This window comes from Suricata suricatta, chromosome 15 (genome assembly GCF_006229205.1).
Source record: "Suricata suricatta isolate VVHF042 chromosome 15, meerkat_22Aug2017_6uvM2_HiC, whole genome shotgun sequence".
In the NCBI taxonomy this organism is placed as follows: Eukaryota; Metazoa; Chordata; class Mammalia; order Carnivora; family Herpestidae; genus Suricata; species Suricata suricatta.
Window position 1 is genome coordinate 61,850,207 of NC_043714.1, and position 17,688 is coordinate 61,867,894.

Genomic DNA, 17,688 nt, shown 5'->3' on the forward strand with positions numbered 1-17,688 from the left:
GGGTCCTCCCACCCCCCCCGCTGCCGCCGCTGGCCGGCCCACGCCCGCGGTCGCCTCTGCCAGCCGAGCCCACGCACGCCCCCAGAGCGGCAGCTGGCGCTGGCGTCCGCCCCACGCGAGGTTCATCTTTGTTGGTGTTGCGGCGTCTTTGTGGCTTCCCCGGGACTTGGTATCCTCGCCTTTGCAAACTTGCCCTTTCCCCCCCAGCCGCTCTGCGGGAGGCTGCGGAGACGGAGAGGCGCGGAAAGTTGGAAACTAGCGAGCATCACAGGACGGTCCCCTTGGTGCTGTGGCTGTGCGGAGAGCCCGGAGGCGGAGGGGGAGGAGGGTGGCTGTTAGGCTGGGGAGAAAACTTGGGGAAGCCAAGTTGTAATTTGCTCGGGCTTCCACCTGATTGATCGGCTTCAAAGCCAGTGGGGTCTCTGCCTGCCTTCAGCTGTTTGGGGATGGCCTTTTGTTTGTACGGAGGTGGGGAGGCGGAAGGTAGGGGAATGACGACTTTCCCTGGACCCGTCCCCTTTGGAAGAGGTTTTGCCCGGCCGGGGGTCCCCTAAGTCTGGTCAGGCCCTGGAGTTCGTCCCCTACCTGATCTCTGATGATCTCATCTCCAAGTTAGCAGCTCCCCAGGTCTGAGGCCGGCCAGTGGGCAGGTTTTGGAGGGGCAGGAAGTACCCCCTCATCCCCTGGGTAGCTCAGACCTCCCAACTTATCCTCTTAAAACATCACACACCCGCACACACTCTCACACTCACACATACACTCACATTCGTTTGTGTAGAGCAGAAATTAATGCCTGTTGAAGTGAAGGGGGGTGAGCTTCTGAGAGCTCTTCAAGATTTCAGTCAAAAGGTGATTTTCTATTTATGAGAGGGCCCTGAGTTTAAGCAGTTCAGTCCCAGGGCAGTAATGTCAAACAGCATTTGGATGAGAACCAAGTGGAATAAATATCTTGTAAAATGGCATGTTTAAAAGTAAAAATAGATTAATGGAGCCCTCAAGTGCTTGAATGGAGCTAACATAAAGGTTTGATTCAAGTTTAAAGGGAAAATTATATTAAGCCATATACATATTCTCTTCTACAGTGGGGGGGGGGGCAGAAATCTACAAGTAAGATTGAAAAGTGTCACTGACAGGAGGAACAGACCTGTGATCTGTGGGAATCTCGTTGGTGTGGGAACGCCGTGCTCTGTGATTGTTCTTGTGTGCTTATGTACCTTCTGGCCAAGTTTGATGTCCACTAGGATCCACGTGAAGTTAACAGCTCTTAAGGGGAAATTCCAAGGTCAAGGATTTAGGGTACAAGAGATATATTAACCAATCCCCATTTAAAGGAAGAGATCAAAATGACAGTGTTTGTGGACACTCAGGAAGGGTATTCTCCTGCTGTAAATGCGGTGTATCTTGACATGCGGTGTATCTTGACATGCGGAAAGGTGACCCCCACATCAAGGGCCTCATCTCCATCCCGGCTGTGGAATTGAGTGGGATGCCTGGCGTTTGACAAAGAGAATAATGACAATGTTGATAATGGTTGCTAATGTTTACTGTTTTCGTATGTCAGGCACAATGCTTACTATTTTATGTGCTTTATCATAACCCTGTGAGATAAGTACAATTACGATCCTTAGGTTACAGTTGAAGAAACTGAAGCTCAGAGAGGTAAAGACATTTGCCAAAAGCTGCAGAGCAGAAAGTGAAATCAGTGTTCCGAGCCAGGCCTTATTTCTAAACACTCCCATTACAGCAGTTGATCCCATTAGAACAAAAAAGTAAAGGGGCAAATGTAGTTGTGAAAAAGAAGGAACAGTGACACTGGCCTGGGGTCTGACATCCAGAATTTTCCTGGGTTTTATTCCTTCATTTATTCATTCATTTATTTAGCAGCTACGTGTTGATTTATTTGTTCATTCCCAACTGTAGTAGTCCTCATCCTAATAAGAGTCTGCAGCATTAAACACTTTGATATGCCAAGAACCCTTATAAGTGCTCGTGATTATTTTGTCTTCGTGACAATCCTGGGGGGTAAGTACTGTTAGTCTCTCCTTTTTATGGACAAGGAAGCAGAGGCACAGAGAGGTTCTCCGACTTGCCCAAGGCCAAACAGTAAGCAGAGCGCCAGACCCCAGAACACCCACACGTCACGCTCCAGTGCACTGTGCTAGACGTCATGGAGATACTGGTGACAGAAAGCCCCCTCCGCTCCATGCAAAGCCCTGTTCCAGGCACTGTGGAGATGCTGGCGGGGTCCGGACCCCCTACCCCCGAGGAATCTGAGCAGACCGGCAGTCCAAATCAAGCAGGATTAACTAAGTGCTGTAATTGAGAAAAGTAACTACTGCGGAAGCACAATGAAGGGCGTAATTATTGTGCTGTGAGGGAATCTTGGAGGATTTCCTAAAGGGGGAAGCATCTGAACTGACCCATGGAATGAGGAGGAACAGTGTCTGGAGGTGTGTCAGATATGATTGTACTCAGCTGTTAGCATCAGAGATCCTGATCGCTGGTGACTGAGCCGGATGGGGGCTTGCTCGTGTCAGACAGTAAGAAGGGAGGTGGCACAGCCTGGGCTGTACCACTGGGGACCCAGGCTCTGTCTTTCCACTGCAGCATCCTTAGGGATAGGCCTCTGATCCCAGGTCTGTGTTCTTGAGGTGGGAAGGTGGCTGCCGCATCTCCGGGCTTCACATCTCCATCCTAGGAAAGAGAAAGCAGGTTGAACGAGGCATTGAACATGTACCTAGGAGGGCTTTACTGTTACATTTGGGAAGAGATGCCCCTCTCAGGGACTTCTGTCCTTGGTTCATCAACCAGAACTGCGCCACCTGGCCACCCAAATGTACCAGGAAGGGGCGATCCTGTATTTTTAAGGTGGGCACACTGCTGCCATGAACAAATTGGGGTGCATGGCGGGATGGTTGTTGAGGTGGCAGGTGAAGTGTGTGGGGCCTAGAGAGGAAGAAAGGCATTTCTGGTGAAGGTAAAACTGCGTTCTGGCAGCCAAGCATATTCTGAGGAGGTGGAGAGGGGGGTGCAGGGGCGGTTGTGCAGAGAGATGATGCCAGACCAGAGGGTGGATGTGGAGGAGGGCAGCTGGTAATCCATAGGTACTGGGGAGCTATGGCAGATTTCTGAGGACGGACGTCAAGTGTTTAGGAAGGTAAGGCTGACAGCAGTGTGCCTTGTGCAGACAAATCAGCTTGGTTCCGGTTTGAAATAAAAAGTTTCAGACCAGGGGACCGGCTTTGCCTCAGGGCAAAAAGAAGATGGAGTGCAATAAAAAAGTGAGGGACAATGAGGAGTTTTTCTTTTAGATCCTGCCAATAGGAATCCAAAATTAACCCAATGTTAGTCAGCTGTTACCAGGACACAAGTAGCTCTCCGTTTTCATAGCTCAGGTGCTGGAAACGGTGGAGGGGGGCTCCGTTCCTCCCCAGACACCACAGCTGGCCTTTCTCCCGACCCTCAGACCGCTCAGTATTACCTGCATCAGAATAACTTTGGTCATGACCCTTCACCTTTGCTTTAAATGGAGGGGATGCTATCAGAAGGCCTTGGGGACCCTTCTGATAGGTTCCTTCCTCAGGATTCCTCCAGCGAGGGCTGATTCTCTGCTCAATTTATTAGCTTTATGACTTTGGGCTATTACTTACCTCTGAACTTCAGTTTCCTCATCTCGAAAACAGAGATCATTCTCATAGCCACGTTCAGGGCTGTTGTGAAGCTTAAGAAGAAATTTATAAAAGTGCTTATTAGCACAATGCCTAACACTGTTCAGTAAACATCACCTGCTGTCACCAGCCTCATCACGGTCACTGTCACGACCTCTGGCATGTGACTTTACTGTATCCTTGAGATGCCAAGTGATTAACATACATGGATTTGATCATTGATTCCAAGACTCAGACTGCCCCCATCTCAGTGCATTCCCCTCCTGCCTCCCCCTGACGCAGATGCACTGGTTAGCGGCAGGGCTGAATAACCACTAAGATGGAAAGCCTTCCTGGAAAGTCGCAGTGAGACCCCGGTGCAGCGGTAGGTACTACAATGTGCTGTGTCATGGTCAAATCCAGACAGCGCAGTTCTGAAAGGATGCCTGGACGTCTGGCTGCTCACATGGCCGGTGGTGGACAATAAAGTGGACACTGTTTTTAGTATTGACAAGGTGGTTTCCTTTTCAACTAGAAAAAAAACTCCCCCCTAAAAAAAAAAAATCCCTCCTGATTCCCTTCCCCTACCCTTCTCTAAGGCCCCCACCCTGCATGAGCAGGTTGTGATTTTAAAAACATCCACCCACAATGTGTTTCCTGTGCCTCAGCTTAGTCTTACTTTTAAGAGGGGCTGATTGGCAATGGTGTGAGCGTGTGCGTGGGTGTGTAACAGACCCCCAAGGAGAAAAACAGTCCTGACAACAGTGTATCAGTTTCCACCTAAACTTTAAAATGGACTAAAAGAGGCCAGAGCCAGAACCAGTTTTCTTGCTTACCCCTGCCTTTACCACCCTGGTGGACAATTTACCTGCAAAAAGCCACAGTGCACACACTTTTCTTCCTCCCCTTGGCCCCCCTCCAAGCCTCTAGTACTAGAAACACTTCGTGGACATTGAATCTTATTACAGGGTGTTTCACTGCAGTAGAGTTGCCACATAGGATCTGCAGCGAATGGAACACTTGGACTGTTGATCCAAGGGAGACCAATATTAAGAAGCATGTCCCGGGCACTCACTTTGGTGTAAGAGATTTGTGGTATGTTTTGGGGGTGCACAGGCTTGGTTTGGGATAGAAGAGTGAGAAGCATATGATGGGTTTACTTTCGGGTTTCAAGCCATGCCTGGCTAACCCCGCAGGGGGAAGCCAGCAAAATCCTGGGCACCGTTCCCTGTCGTGTCCAGGGTGGGGCGTAGACTCATGGATCCCTGGGGCCTCAGAGAGTGGCCAGGTTGAATTAGCTCCTTCTTTGGGAGGGAATCCTCCCTGTTGGGGGCCCTGGACAGACTCTGTGGGAGAGAGGAGCCTGCTATTGAGAAAGGACAAGGGAAGACAATGGCAAGAGTTTCTGGGCTACGGGGTTTTCCTTAGCCTGGTTGGGTGCCTGCAGCTGCAGCTTCTGGACTCTGGAACATCTGGAGAAAACCCAGGAAGGACCAGGAGTCAAAATTGAGGCAGCATGCATGCGTGCATAGGCACAGGCTGTGCAAACATTATGGTTTAAAACAGTGCTGCAGAAAGACTGGAGGAAAACGCTCCTCAGTGGGGCTGGCGTTCATGCCCCACCCCCAGTTGTCTCGCCCCGCCTCCCCGCCTTGTCCACTCTTAGTGGTGACGCTGAATGAATACAAAGTTCCCTGTACGCCCAGAACACCACAGTGTTTCTGCCCTTAGAACAGCGATGTGTCCCCCAGATTGAGCACCTACTATGTACCAGGCACTCTGCTAAATACTCTTCTTTCACTGTGTCATTCAGTCTGACTACGAGGAGTACTTTGAAAGCAGGGCTGTAGCCCCGTTTTAAAGACAGGATCAAAGCTCAGAAAGGTTAGGTACTTGCTGAAGGTCACCGAGAAAAAGTTGCCAAGTCAGCATTCAAATTCAGATCAGTCTGATTTCCAAAGCTGATGTCTTTTTTTTTTTAAAGTAAGGGTTTTTTTTTAGTTTTTAAATTTATTTTGACATTTATTTATTTTGAGAGACAGAGGGAGGTAGAGCATGAGCAGGGGAGGGGCAGAGAGAGAGAGAGAGAGAGAGAGAGAGAGAATCTGAAACAAGCTCCAGACTCTGAGTTGTTTGTCAGCACAGAGCCTGATGTGGGGCTCGAACTCACCAACCATGAGATCATGACCTAAGCTGAAGCTGGATGCTTAACCAACTGAGCCACCCAGGCACCTCTAAATTTATTTTGCGAAAGAGAGAGAGACCAAGCACACAAGCCAGGGAGGGGCAGAGAGGAGGAGAGAGAAAGAATCCCAAGCAGGCTCTCCACTGCCAGCGCAGAGCCCGATGTGGGGCTTGAACCCACAAACTGCGAGATCACGACGGAGCCGGTCAAGAGCCGGACGCTTAACGGACTGAGCCACCCAGGTGCCCCTCAAGGCTGATGCTCTTAGTCATCACCAGGTCTTTCTGAAATCTTGCGGAGGTGCCCCACCCCAGCCTGGAAGGAGGGATGGGGAGGGGGGACAGTCTTAGAACGTGCTTCTAGACAGTCTGCTTTTCTGCTAAAGGGGTGTAGGGATGTGGGCGTCCACGCATGCGTGAGGGTGCGTGTGTGTAAGTTTAGTCAAAACAGAATTCCAAATCCATGCTTGCAATCCAGCTGCCCCCACCCCTGCCCCCAAAAGACACCCCTCAAGCCTCCAGCAGGGTCTATAACAGAACATTCCTCAGGGGGCACTGCCCCCTTTCCACCCTCTCTTTGGCTGTAGGGAGGAATGCCCCGGGCTGCAGGCTGCGCTCCGCTCCGGGTGCTACTTTCAGGATGCTGAACAGCCTTGCCAGCCAATGGGGAAAGGAGATGGAGGGAGCAGGCGTTGGGAGGGTGGAGATGGCTATGTTGCTGTTTTTATACAATAAAAGAGGATCATTGTAATTGGGAGCCCTTGAATCATAACACGTCTGCCTATGGCTTTCTCCAGCTGCAGAGCCATTTAGTTAAATAGCGCACAGAAAACTCCTTTCAGCAGATATTACTTTCCCGCTGTTCTTAAAATACAAGGCTGAGCTGAATCGCTGTAAGGACAAAGCCATCTCAGCCCCCCCACCCCCGCCCCGCGCCCCCGGGTATACCCAGAGTCCCCATGGAATCTCCCTGACCTGCGGAGGAGGACATTTAGAAATTATTTTCATTTGCACTACACCCTTGCCTTTTTGGAAACAGCTCCTTTAAGATAGTTGCACACAGTCTGGTCGGAGTTGGATGTCATAGCTGAGTTGTTTATGGGGGGTGGTGACCCAGAAGGGGCAGAGAAAGGCCAGAATGCCAGTGCGGGTAGGGATGGGGTGTGGCTTTGCGATGGGGGGAGGGCAGTGGGAAATGGAGAGAGAGGACTGACAGCTAGAAGCCGGGAAGACTGCCCCCAGGTCAAGAAATTGACAGGAAGGGGTGGTGGTGTCTCCAGGCAGGAGCAGAGAAGCACAGACCCTCTTCTCCCCTCCCTGATGGAGCGCTGAGGGGTCATTATGCTGTACTTTCTTCCGGGAAACTTTGTTACAGAATTAATTACGAAAATGCGGTGAACCTCTGACAGCCGCGTGGTTCAGGAGAGTGCAGGACTTCACGGTGTCCCCAAGAGCAGGGGCTTCTGGGCCCACAGAGCCACAGAGCCTACACGGATTGGATCACTCCATGGGTTAACAGTAGACATTCCAAAGACGGAGGGCTGTATGCGGCAGTGTGAAATTGAACACGGCCTGACTTCAGCACTTTCAGAAATGGGATTTACGGGTCTTCTGCTACAAAGTCTAATGTCCTCTGGGATTACCAGAGGAAGATTTGGGGAGCAGGGGATGAGTCTAATAGCAACATGGTGCATTTGTGGGATCCAGGAATGTTCTAGCTGGAAGAAACTTCAGGGAGCACTTAGTCCATCTTAGGGAAACTGAGGTAAGGGGATTTGCTGAAGATCACGTGATCATATGGCAGAGTATGACCTTTTCTCCTCTATAGCTTGCAGCTCTTGTGTTTCGGAGGCTTCCCTAAACACTTCTTTTCCTCTACGCAGTCAGCGAACACTCAGCACCTGCCAGAGGACGAAAACAACGTCCCTGCCCTCAGGAAGTTCTCAGTCATTTGGCCCTTAGCAACTGCAGTGACAATCACACAGACATTACAGGAACAATGAAAAGCTCGTGAGAATCCTAAGGGATACAAGAATGCTTTTTAAAAAAATTTTTTAATGTTTATTTTTTATTTTTGAGAGACAGAGAGAGACAGAGCATGATGAAAGGAGAGGCAATGAGAGATGGAATCTGAAGCAGGCTCCAGGCTCTGAGCAGTCAGCACGGAGCCTGATGTGGGACTCGAACTGTAAGGCTAAACCAAACAGATGCCATGACAGGCTTTAAGTTTCACCTCTGATCTAGAAGTTTCAGTTTCTCCAGAACTATTAGGCGGTTACACATTTCCCAAAGCAGGAGAGACCACTTTGCACTATCCAATCAGGGAAGGCCAGCTACCTCTCCCCACATTCCTAAGGGTGAGGCCTGCAGATGAGAACTTTAGATAGGACCCTGTTACCTCATGTTAAAGTTAACCCGATAGTCACCAAACAAGACCTGAGGCTCGCCCTGTAATTGGTCGATTTTAAAGGTACTCTGAATGTTGTCATTGGGTCCCGCCAAAAGTAACGAACACCCTGGACAATGTGTATGGTTAGAGTTACTGCCAATGCTGTTATACAATGATGATTGGATGTCACGATTTCTTGTAGCTCCCCCTTCCAAACCCCATAAAAACCCTGCTCAGCCCTTGTTGGGGGCTCTCAGCACGGATCCACTGCGCTGGTAAAGTCTGTGAGCCCCAACTTGGGCCCGGCCAGCCTAAGCCCGTAATAATAAATGCCCTTTGCTTTTACATGCGTGACTCGGTCTCCCTGGCGGTTTCTGGTTTTGGGGTGATATTGAAATCTTGGGAATTACAGAACCCCTGAACCATGAGATCATGACCTGATAAAGTCAGCCGCTTAACTGACTGAGCCACCCAGGTGCCCCGCTTTTATTTCCACTTAACAGGCGGGGGACAGCAGAGCGGGAAGCCCTTTGTCCAGGCTCTCGGAGAGCCGGCAGTCTTCTTCTGCACCTGGTGCTCCTTGGGCACAGGCCTGTGCCACACATCCTGCCCTGTGCGCACCCATGGCTCCAGCCAGAGGCCTGTGGCTCCTCCGTCACTGATTAGAAACAGTGGCCGAGCCACCAGCCAGCACCAGGGTAACACAAGGGCGCATGTGCAGTTAGGGCTTGAAAAAGGCTTTTTAAAAAATATTTTTTTATTTATTTTGAGAGAGTGAGTGTACATGTGAGTGGGGGAGGGCAGAGAGAGAGGAGAGAGAGAATCACAGAGCCCGACACGAGGCTCAATCTCTCAACGAATGAGATCAGTGACCTGAGCCGAAATCAAGAGTCAGATGCTTAACTGAGCTCCCCTGGAGGACAAAGGGCTTTCTTGCACATAGTTGGGTTCCCCGCCCCCAATTTGTTGAATGCCAACTGTGTGTAGGCTCCTCACACCCTCACGCCATCGTCCAGGACCTTTTACAGCAGCCTTGCTGAGCAGACAGTGTGAAGGTTAGTGCCAGGATTGCAGCACGGGTCTGTAGCATCTGAGACGGCAGCAGTTCTGCTGCGTCAGGCATGCTGCGGCCACAACCAGCTGATTGGGAGTCCCCTGTGGGCAGGGACAGGTCGCTTAGGGATATAGAATCACCAGTGACTGCCCAGGTTAGTTTCCCTGATGTCCCCCCAAAGAATAAAGGAATCTGAGGCACTTCAGGCAACTTTGAGCAGCTGATACTTCTTTGAGCATGTTAAGAAGCACCAGTTAGAATATATGGGGCACTATGTGCCAAGCCGTGTGCAACTCTATACGTGGGTCTGTGCGCTAGCCTCTCTTTTAAAATAGCTTAAGGTGAAATATACATACTTTAGAATTCACCCAAGTGTAAAATGTACAATTACCTGACATCTAGTGTATTTACAGTTGTGCAAACTAGTTTTAGAACATTTCCATCATCTCAAAAACAGATCCTGTGTCCGTTAGCAGTCCCTTTCCAGCGCCCTCCCCAGCCCCTCCCCCAGGCCTTAGCAACCTGAGCTACTTCCGTCTCGGTAGACCCGCCCTCATTGGACATCCCACAGAGGAGAAACCGTGTGCTGGGCGGTCTTCCCTTTCACACAGTGTTTCTGAGGCGCATCCGTGTTATAGTGTGCATCTGTCCTTCTTTGTTTTTAAGGCCAAATGGTATTCCATTGTGTGGCTATGCCTGAGAGGGTCGCCATCGCAAAATGCCACAGACTGGATAGCTTAAACAACAGGCATTTATTTTCTCACTGTTCTGGAGGCTGGACGTTCAAGATCAAGGTGTCAGCACACTGGATTTCTTCTGAGGCCTCTCTCTCTCTCTCCCTGGCTCGCAGATGGCTGCCTTCTCACTCTGTCCTCACACGGCCTCTTCCTGGTGCATACACATCCCTGGTGTCCCTCTGTGCATCCAGATTTCCTCTTATAAGGACACTAGGCACGTTGCCCTAGGGCTCACACTAATGGCTTTGTTTTAACTTAATCACCTCTTTAAAGGCCCCTATCTCCAGGGCCGCCTGGGTGGCTCAGTCAGTTAAGCCTCCAACTCTTGACTTCTGCTCAGGTCCTGATCTCATGGTTTGAGAGTTTGAGCCCCACATAGGGATCTGAGCTGCCAGCATGGAGCCTGCTTGGGTTTCTCTCTCTGCCCCTCCCCTGCTTTCTGTCTCTCTCTCAAAAAGTAGTGAACAGTAAAAAAAATAAAAATAAAGGCCCTATCTCCAAATATAGTCACATTCTGGAGTACTGGGGATGGAGCTTCAATGTAGGGATTGTAGGAGGGGCAAATGGGCCATCCAGCCCATGTTTTGTTTATCCACTCACCTGTCAGCAACTGGCTTTCTACATTTTGGGCATTATAATAATGTTGCTGTGAACACTTGAGCACCATGTTTGTGTGGAGGTGTGTTTTCATTTTCTTGGGACCATACCTGGGAGTTGAATTGCTGGATTGGATGGTCACCCTCTGCTTTACCTTTTTTTTTTTTTTAAATTTTTAAATGTTTTATTTATTTTTGAGAGAGAGAGAGCGTGAGCAAGGGAGGGTCAGAGAGAGAGGGAGACACAGAATCTGAAGACAGGCTCCAGGCTCTGAGCTAACTGTCGGCACAGAGTCTGACACAGGGCTTGAACCCATGAACCGTGAGATCAGGACCTGAGCCGAAGTCGGACGCTCAACCGACTGAGCCATCCAGGCGCCCCTGCTTTACCTTTTAAGTAAACGCCAAACCGTTCTGCAAAATGGCAGCACCCCGCACATTCCCGACAGCTGCATATGAGGGTTCTGATGTTGCCGTGCCCTCGCCAGTCTTTGGCTTTGTCGTCAGCCCCGTTTTGCCAGTGAGGAAACTGAGCACGGGGTGAGGAAGGTCGGTCACATGGCTAGAGGGCAGCAGAGCAGGATTCGTGCACTGGTCTGAGCAGTGAACCATCCAGGGCCTGGGCTGGGGAAAAGCAAGCGAGGCACCCAGTGTGCCAAGTATGAGGTGGTGCTCGGATCCAGGCTCCTGCAGATGCAGCGTCAGCGCTTCAGAGGGAGTGTCCCCTTCAGTTCTCTGTCCCAGGTGCCTAGTTTACCGCTACCTCCCCCTTGCCCTGGCCTTGCCACTACCCTGCTCCCTGTGTATCAGGTACTATGTTCAGTGTTGGGAGCAGGGGAAGGGACACAGAGGCGACCAAGTCACAGCTCCTTCCCTGGAGGTGTTCTCTGTCTAGCGGGGGAACGTGTGCCTTGGCTGGTCTACACAGGGGGCCTAGCTGGACTTGCAGGACCAGAACCCCTGCTTCTAAGGCTGCTGTGTGAAATATAGGGGATAACACCTGTGAAGTACTTAGCACAGCACCCGGCACCTAGGCGGTGCCCTAGCAAGGCTGTCTCATATCGTTGTGTTGTCACTGACGTATCTCTGACCTTATGAACTATGAGGCTGCCTCTGAGTCACTGGAGTTTGAGGGATATCCCAGTGCCATGAATCAATGACTAGGGGCCACACCCCTACCCCACAGAAAGGGCGGTCACCCAGCGAGCAGGGAGTGTCCTGGGATGAAGGAACTGGTCACCCAGGCTCTCCTCAGACCTGCCAAGCCTGTCCTCGCACTGGTGGGTCCTATCCCCAGAGCCCAGCATGGGCTCCGCTCGAACTTCTGGCATTTTCTGGCTGGGCCATAGACACTCTTGCATCTTGCTCCATTACCACCAAAGCCAGAGTGTGATTCCTGTGCTCCTAGGTGTGAGAAAATGCCTGATAGATAAGGCTTGGGGCCAACGTGAGGCAGGGAAGGGTGGCTTCCAGTCCTTTCTGCTGAACTGACCGTCCCCTGGTTTTCCCCTGCTGGGAGAAAGGACCCTGTCGGTGGCCTCGGTTACAGCAGATCAGCTTGCTTGTCTTTCAGGGTTGGGAGGGGTGCACTGATTGATCCTGGTAGAGGATTTGTGGAAGCAACTTCGAGATTTCTGGATATAGAAGATATGTGCCAGTTACAAAAATGATAGGAATTGGCAGTTCTTGAACACCACATCTGATCATGTTTCCTTACCCTCCTAAAATCCTCTTCATGTCACTGGCTGTCTAGGAGTCACAAACCCAAATGCTTTCAGGGGCTTTGCAGGTAGTATAGGAGAGCGATGGGGTGAAGTATAGGGCAGTAGGAAGTGGTGGGGAATGGGTCAAAGTGGAAAGCATATGCCCAATCTAAAGGCATTCAAAATCACAACTTTTTTTTCGGTGTGCTTTCCTGTCCATTCTGAGGACTCCCACTTAGTGACTTCTAACCCACAGGATCAAGTCCAAATTCCTGACCCTAGCGTGGTGGCTTTTGGAGAGCTGACCTCTGCCTAGCAGGCTTATTCCTCTATAACTAGTTCCCTGGCCCCCTCTGCCATGCACCCTAGACCTCAGCCAGACAAGACTGACACCTAAACCTTGTGTGCCACCCTCTCCTTTTCATTCCTTTCCACACATACATCCTTTGCCCTGGAAAGACTCACCCCCAAACTTAGCAAGACCTACTCTTCCTGCTGTGACTTGCTCCTTCTTCCGAGATGCTAGGGTGCCAGAGAAATAACCCCTTAGAAACCTTAGCACATGGATTTTTGTCTATTTGCACGTCTGTCTCCCAGGGAAACTGTGGCCCGCCCCCCTGCCCCCCTACCTCCCACCGCAAGTGAAAGTTTCCCAGCACAAGGCTGGCCCACTTAGTAGGCTCAAAGTGAATGTCTCTCGTGTGATTGGATTGTGACTGAGGATGAGTCAAGGACCCTTTCACCCAGCCTGTTGGGAGCCTAGGTCAACACAAGTTAGCAGCCGGATGTGCTGCTGCTCGCTGCTGCCCCTGGTGGCAGGTCCTTGACACTGCCTGGAAGCACAGTCGATGGACCCTTTTGTAACCGGAAGCAGCGGAGGAAACTTCCGTCCCTAGCTGGTTTTGTCGCAGAGTCAGGATCTTTTGGCCAAATTCTGCCAAGCTCCCTGCCTCCCTGGCTCGGCCCCACTGCCTCTTCTGGATCTCTGGCAGTCTGGATCCACTTCCTCCCTCCAACTTGGCTGTACCAAGTTTCCTCTTGGGAACTCCGTCTCCGCCTTCCCCTGTGACACCTACGGCAATATCAAAGGGGTTGTTGCAGGGTCTTTCTAGTACTTTCAATATTAAACTGTCTTTTCTTTTTTACGAAGTCTGAACTTGAGACCAAACTCTACTGTAAAGGTGATAGAGAAGAAGGAAACCAAACTGAGTGAATGCTATGTACCCACCATTGAACCAAGTATGGTGTATACTCTACCTTGTTATAAATTGCTTAATTCTCTCATCAACCCCACTTGGTAGACGTTTTTCTACCTATTTTATGTATGAGGAAATTGAAGTTTCAAGAAATCAGCTTGCCTGAGTTATACAGGAAATGGCCAAGCTGGGATTTAAGGCCAGGTCTGAGTGACATCAGACTCCAGGGACTGGCCATGTCACAATGTTGGAGTGTTAGGTAAAGAGTATTAAGAGTCTGTGTTGGGGCACCTTGCTGTCTCAGTTGGAAGAGCGTGTGACTCTTGATCTCAGGGTCGTGAGTTTGAGTCCCATGTTGGGTGTGGAAATTATTTTAAAAAAAGTCTGTATTCAGTGCCTTAGCACATGGATTACCAGAAAGGCTGCACAGGGAGAATTAGTAACAGGCGCGTCTTTTTCCTCTCCCTTACCAGGTGATTCTTGGCCAGCTTCTCATTCTCAAGATACTTGTCCTCTCACAATTCAGTCAATAATTTTTCCCTGCTCTGGAGAGGGAAGAAAAAAATACCTGTCATGAGAGAGATGGAGATTTACTAAATCTTCATAATCTTGCTGGGCCATCTTATGTGATGGGGAAGTGGCATCACTGAGATTTCAGTGCATGGAGTGTGTGGTTGAGGATCACTGGCCATTCTGTGACAGACATGCAATGAGCCCTCGGGAACAGGCACTGAATAGAGATACATGAGTAGTCACGTATGATGCAGTGACCTGTCAGCCCAGTATCCTAGAGGCTTAACAAAGCGAGGTCTATCTCTTAGTCTTAGCAGGTATACTGAAAGGCAGTGGGTCATCAAGGTAGCTTTCTTCTAAGCTGAGACTCGGGGATCCAGGCAGCCTTGACTTGGTCGGCTCATCATCTGAAACAGTTGACTTGCAGGCTGCTGGAGCAGAGGAAAAGAAAATTAAAGGGTTAGCGTTAGCAGCGTGCCTGGGTGGCTCAGTGGGTTAAGCGTCCAGCTTTGGCTCATCTTACCGTTCGTGGGATTGAGCCCTGCCTTGGGCTCTCTGCGGACTGCTCTGAGCCTGGAGCCTGTTTCAGATTCTGTCTTCCTCTCTCTCTGCCCCTTCCCTGCTCACACACACTCTCTCTCTCTTTCAAAAATAAATAAATATTTTTTAAAAATTTTAAAAGAAAACTAAAGGGTCACATATGCACTCCCTAAAGCTATCACCTCTGTTCATAGGACCCTGCCTAACTCTAGGATGCTCGAAAACCAGGGGGTGAGGAGAGTCAAGGGGGCGGGATGTGAATGTTTGGTGAATAATACATATTCCTATCATGTGCAGCCCTGGACTGGATGTGATATTTCAGCAAGCCATTGTTCCTCTCAGCCTGGCTGAGTATCAGGGAGTAAAGAGGATGAGTGGCAAAGCCCAGACTCAAATACAGCTTCCTGACATTTAGTCCAGTGCCATTTTGGCTCTAAGGACAGTGCTCAATTGTTTTACCTATTGATGTGGAGGAGTGGTCCTAATGCTCTGAAAGGCCACCAGACATTAAAAATAAATTTTTGCAACATCTTTACCTTTCTTATACTTTATAGAATACCATTACAATTTGGTTTTACCTTGAACATCCAGTGTGGCATAAAGAAAATGAACATTAATGAGCCCATAGCTGCTGCCAAGCACTAATGATGTGGAGCACAAGAGTAACTCTGATGACCACCGGCATTTACCTCGAGAGTGCAATGCGCCAGGTGGATTCTCAGCTCTGTGTGGACACATTTACGTGCTCCACCCAACTCCCCTGGGAGGTCCTTTACTGTTAATTTACTCCTGAGAGAGGGCTGATTATCTGTACGTGACAGATGAGAAAACGGAGGCTCTGAGGGGTGACATAATTAGGACGGGGTGGAGCCCAGCCTCACGGGCAGATCTAGCTGATTCTCAACCCAACACTCAATGCCTGAGGTTGGGAGTCTGGTAGGGGATGCGGGAAAGGCCAAGGACTAAGCAGCAGTGCTCTTGGGTGAGTAGTTGCATGCCGTAGGGGTATTCTGCCATGCCTATCCATTCCGAGGTACACCAGAAGCGTTACGGATGCTGGACATTTTCTTTATTCATACAGGAAATATTCAGACACCTACTAGGCATCAGACACCCTGGTGAATACTAGAGATACTATGGTGCTTTAAATCTGATTTATTTCTCTGTGGGACTTTCTAGACTTTCAAAAATGCCCTTGAAAGATAACTTCAGAACTTCGATCATTCCCACCCAAGAATGATCATGTATTTGAGTTTTGGCTTCAGAAACATGGCTTGTGGCACCTGGGCTCTGCTTAGAAAGCAAGAGCCTTCAACCAGTTGATCCTGTGATTGAACAGCCCAGCGTTGGTTGGTTCCCAACTTTGCACAAAGTTCCTGTCTCAGAAAGTCAGCCAGCCAATGATAAAGCCAACACTTGGGGTCACCTCGTCTGCCCCTCTGAGGTTTTATAGTAGAGAAAACCAAGGCTGTCTCTGGGCTGTGAAATGCTCAGGGCCCTTCTGCTTCTTTAAAACTTTTCAGTCTCAAAGTTCATTCCAGAACAACAGATTTTACCAAAGATACAAAACGTGTTCCTCCCTCTATTGCACTTCCATTCATTAATGTTAAGGATACAGTGTTCTATCCCTTTTAGGCCCTTTATACCTTTGACACAACGTGCCTTTTCACTTACCCCAGGTCCCCAGGGCAGGAGAGCCGGCCTGCCTCATCTCCCGCCTAGCCCCCAGATTTGAGGGGGTGGTTGAGGCAGCAACCGCTCCATCATGGAGAAGGTAAAGGACACGTACAACGTCAAATTATCAGCCATGGAAACTGGGCTCCAACCCTGTGCTTTTTGCTTGTGCTTCGTGTGTGTGTGTGTGTGTGTGTGTGTGTGTGTGAGTGATTTTCTTGCTTGTTTTTCGATACTAGAATTTTATGCGAAATTCTCTAACAAAGGCTTTCAGGGTGGGGGAGGTGGAGGTAGGGGCGGTATATACATGGGGTATGTGGGGAAGTATGGCTATGAAATAGTTTTGGTTTTGGTGAACATCACGTTTTTTTCACTCAGGGTTTAAATGGTGTAATTTGGTTCCCAGAAAGTCATGGTGTGACTCAGTTATCTCTGCATAGGGGAGGACTTGGTTTTGGTGATCCTGGTAATCGGAGGAGGGAGCCGGCAGGGCTCAATCTTCCTGACTGTGAGAAGTCAGCCAGGTGATGGGGCTGGACCCAGAGGTGTGGGCAGCCTCCCTCATCCTGAGACTCGGAGCAGACCTCTCCTCTGCCGCCCACTAACCCTCCGCCTTTGCTTTGCATGAATGACAGGCATTTGGATTTACTTATGAGGAAAACAAAATGCCTTTGACTCTTGTAGCTCATCTGGTATAGCTAGTGTCCATCTGTGCTAAAGTTCGGATGCCTTTGATGACAGAGGACGCCAGTCACTGTGATATCTCTTTCATCCCGGCTCCGTCCCGTGGGGCCCTCGCCTCCTGTCCTGGGCTCACGTGGTAGCTGTGGCCGGAGGGGGTGGTCGCCCCCAGCCTTTCCGCTCTGCCAGGCGCCCCTCCGAGGAAGCGGGTGCCAGGCCTCCAACCCCTTCTGGGAGGGGGAGGAACCATGTCCTGGACAGCACGGTGGAGCCCCAAGCTGTCGTGGCCACCCCTTGTGCAGAGTAGTTGCTCAGTAAATATTTGTGGAATTTCTGAGGCAGGCAGCACCAGTGAACCCACCGTGACCCTTATCCGGGACACAAGCTGTTGGAGATTTGGCACGCGGGTCATTTGTTCTGGCAACTAATGAAACATCTTTGCACCATGTGCTACCAGCAACCCTAAATGCAGGTTAACAGCAAGGGCTTGCATTAGTCCTGAGCATAGCTAGTGGTCACTTACGTGCCAAGGCTTTTCCCGTGGGAGGAGAAAGCAGTGGGGAGCGGAGAGGCAGGGTGGGAGGGAGAGAGGATGGAAATCATATGAAACCGCAGAAATACAAGAACAAAGAACACAGGTTCCCCCTCCGCCCCCCGTGAAAACCATTTGAGAGACTTGCCTGAAAGACTTGTAAAAACAAAACAGAAACCTGCAAATGGAAGTTATATCTGGTATAGACAGGTGCACATGCACACACGTACACACAGGTACAC

At 50.1% G+C, this 17,688-nt stretch overlaps 1 protein-coding gene across 2 annotated transcripts in view; it reads left to right on the forward strand.

The window, feature by feature from the left end:
* ZHX2 (zinc fingers and homeoboxes 2) overlaps positions 1-17,688 on the forward strand; it is a 161,044-nt gene that overhangs the window by 434 nt on the left and 142,922 nt on the right. The window lies entirely within an intron of this gene.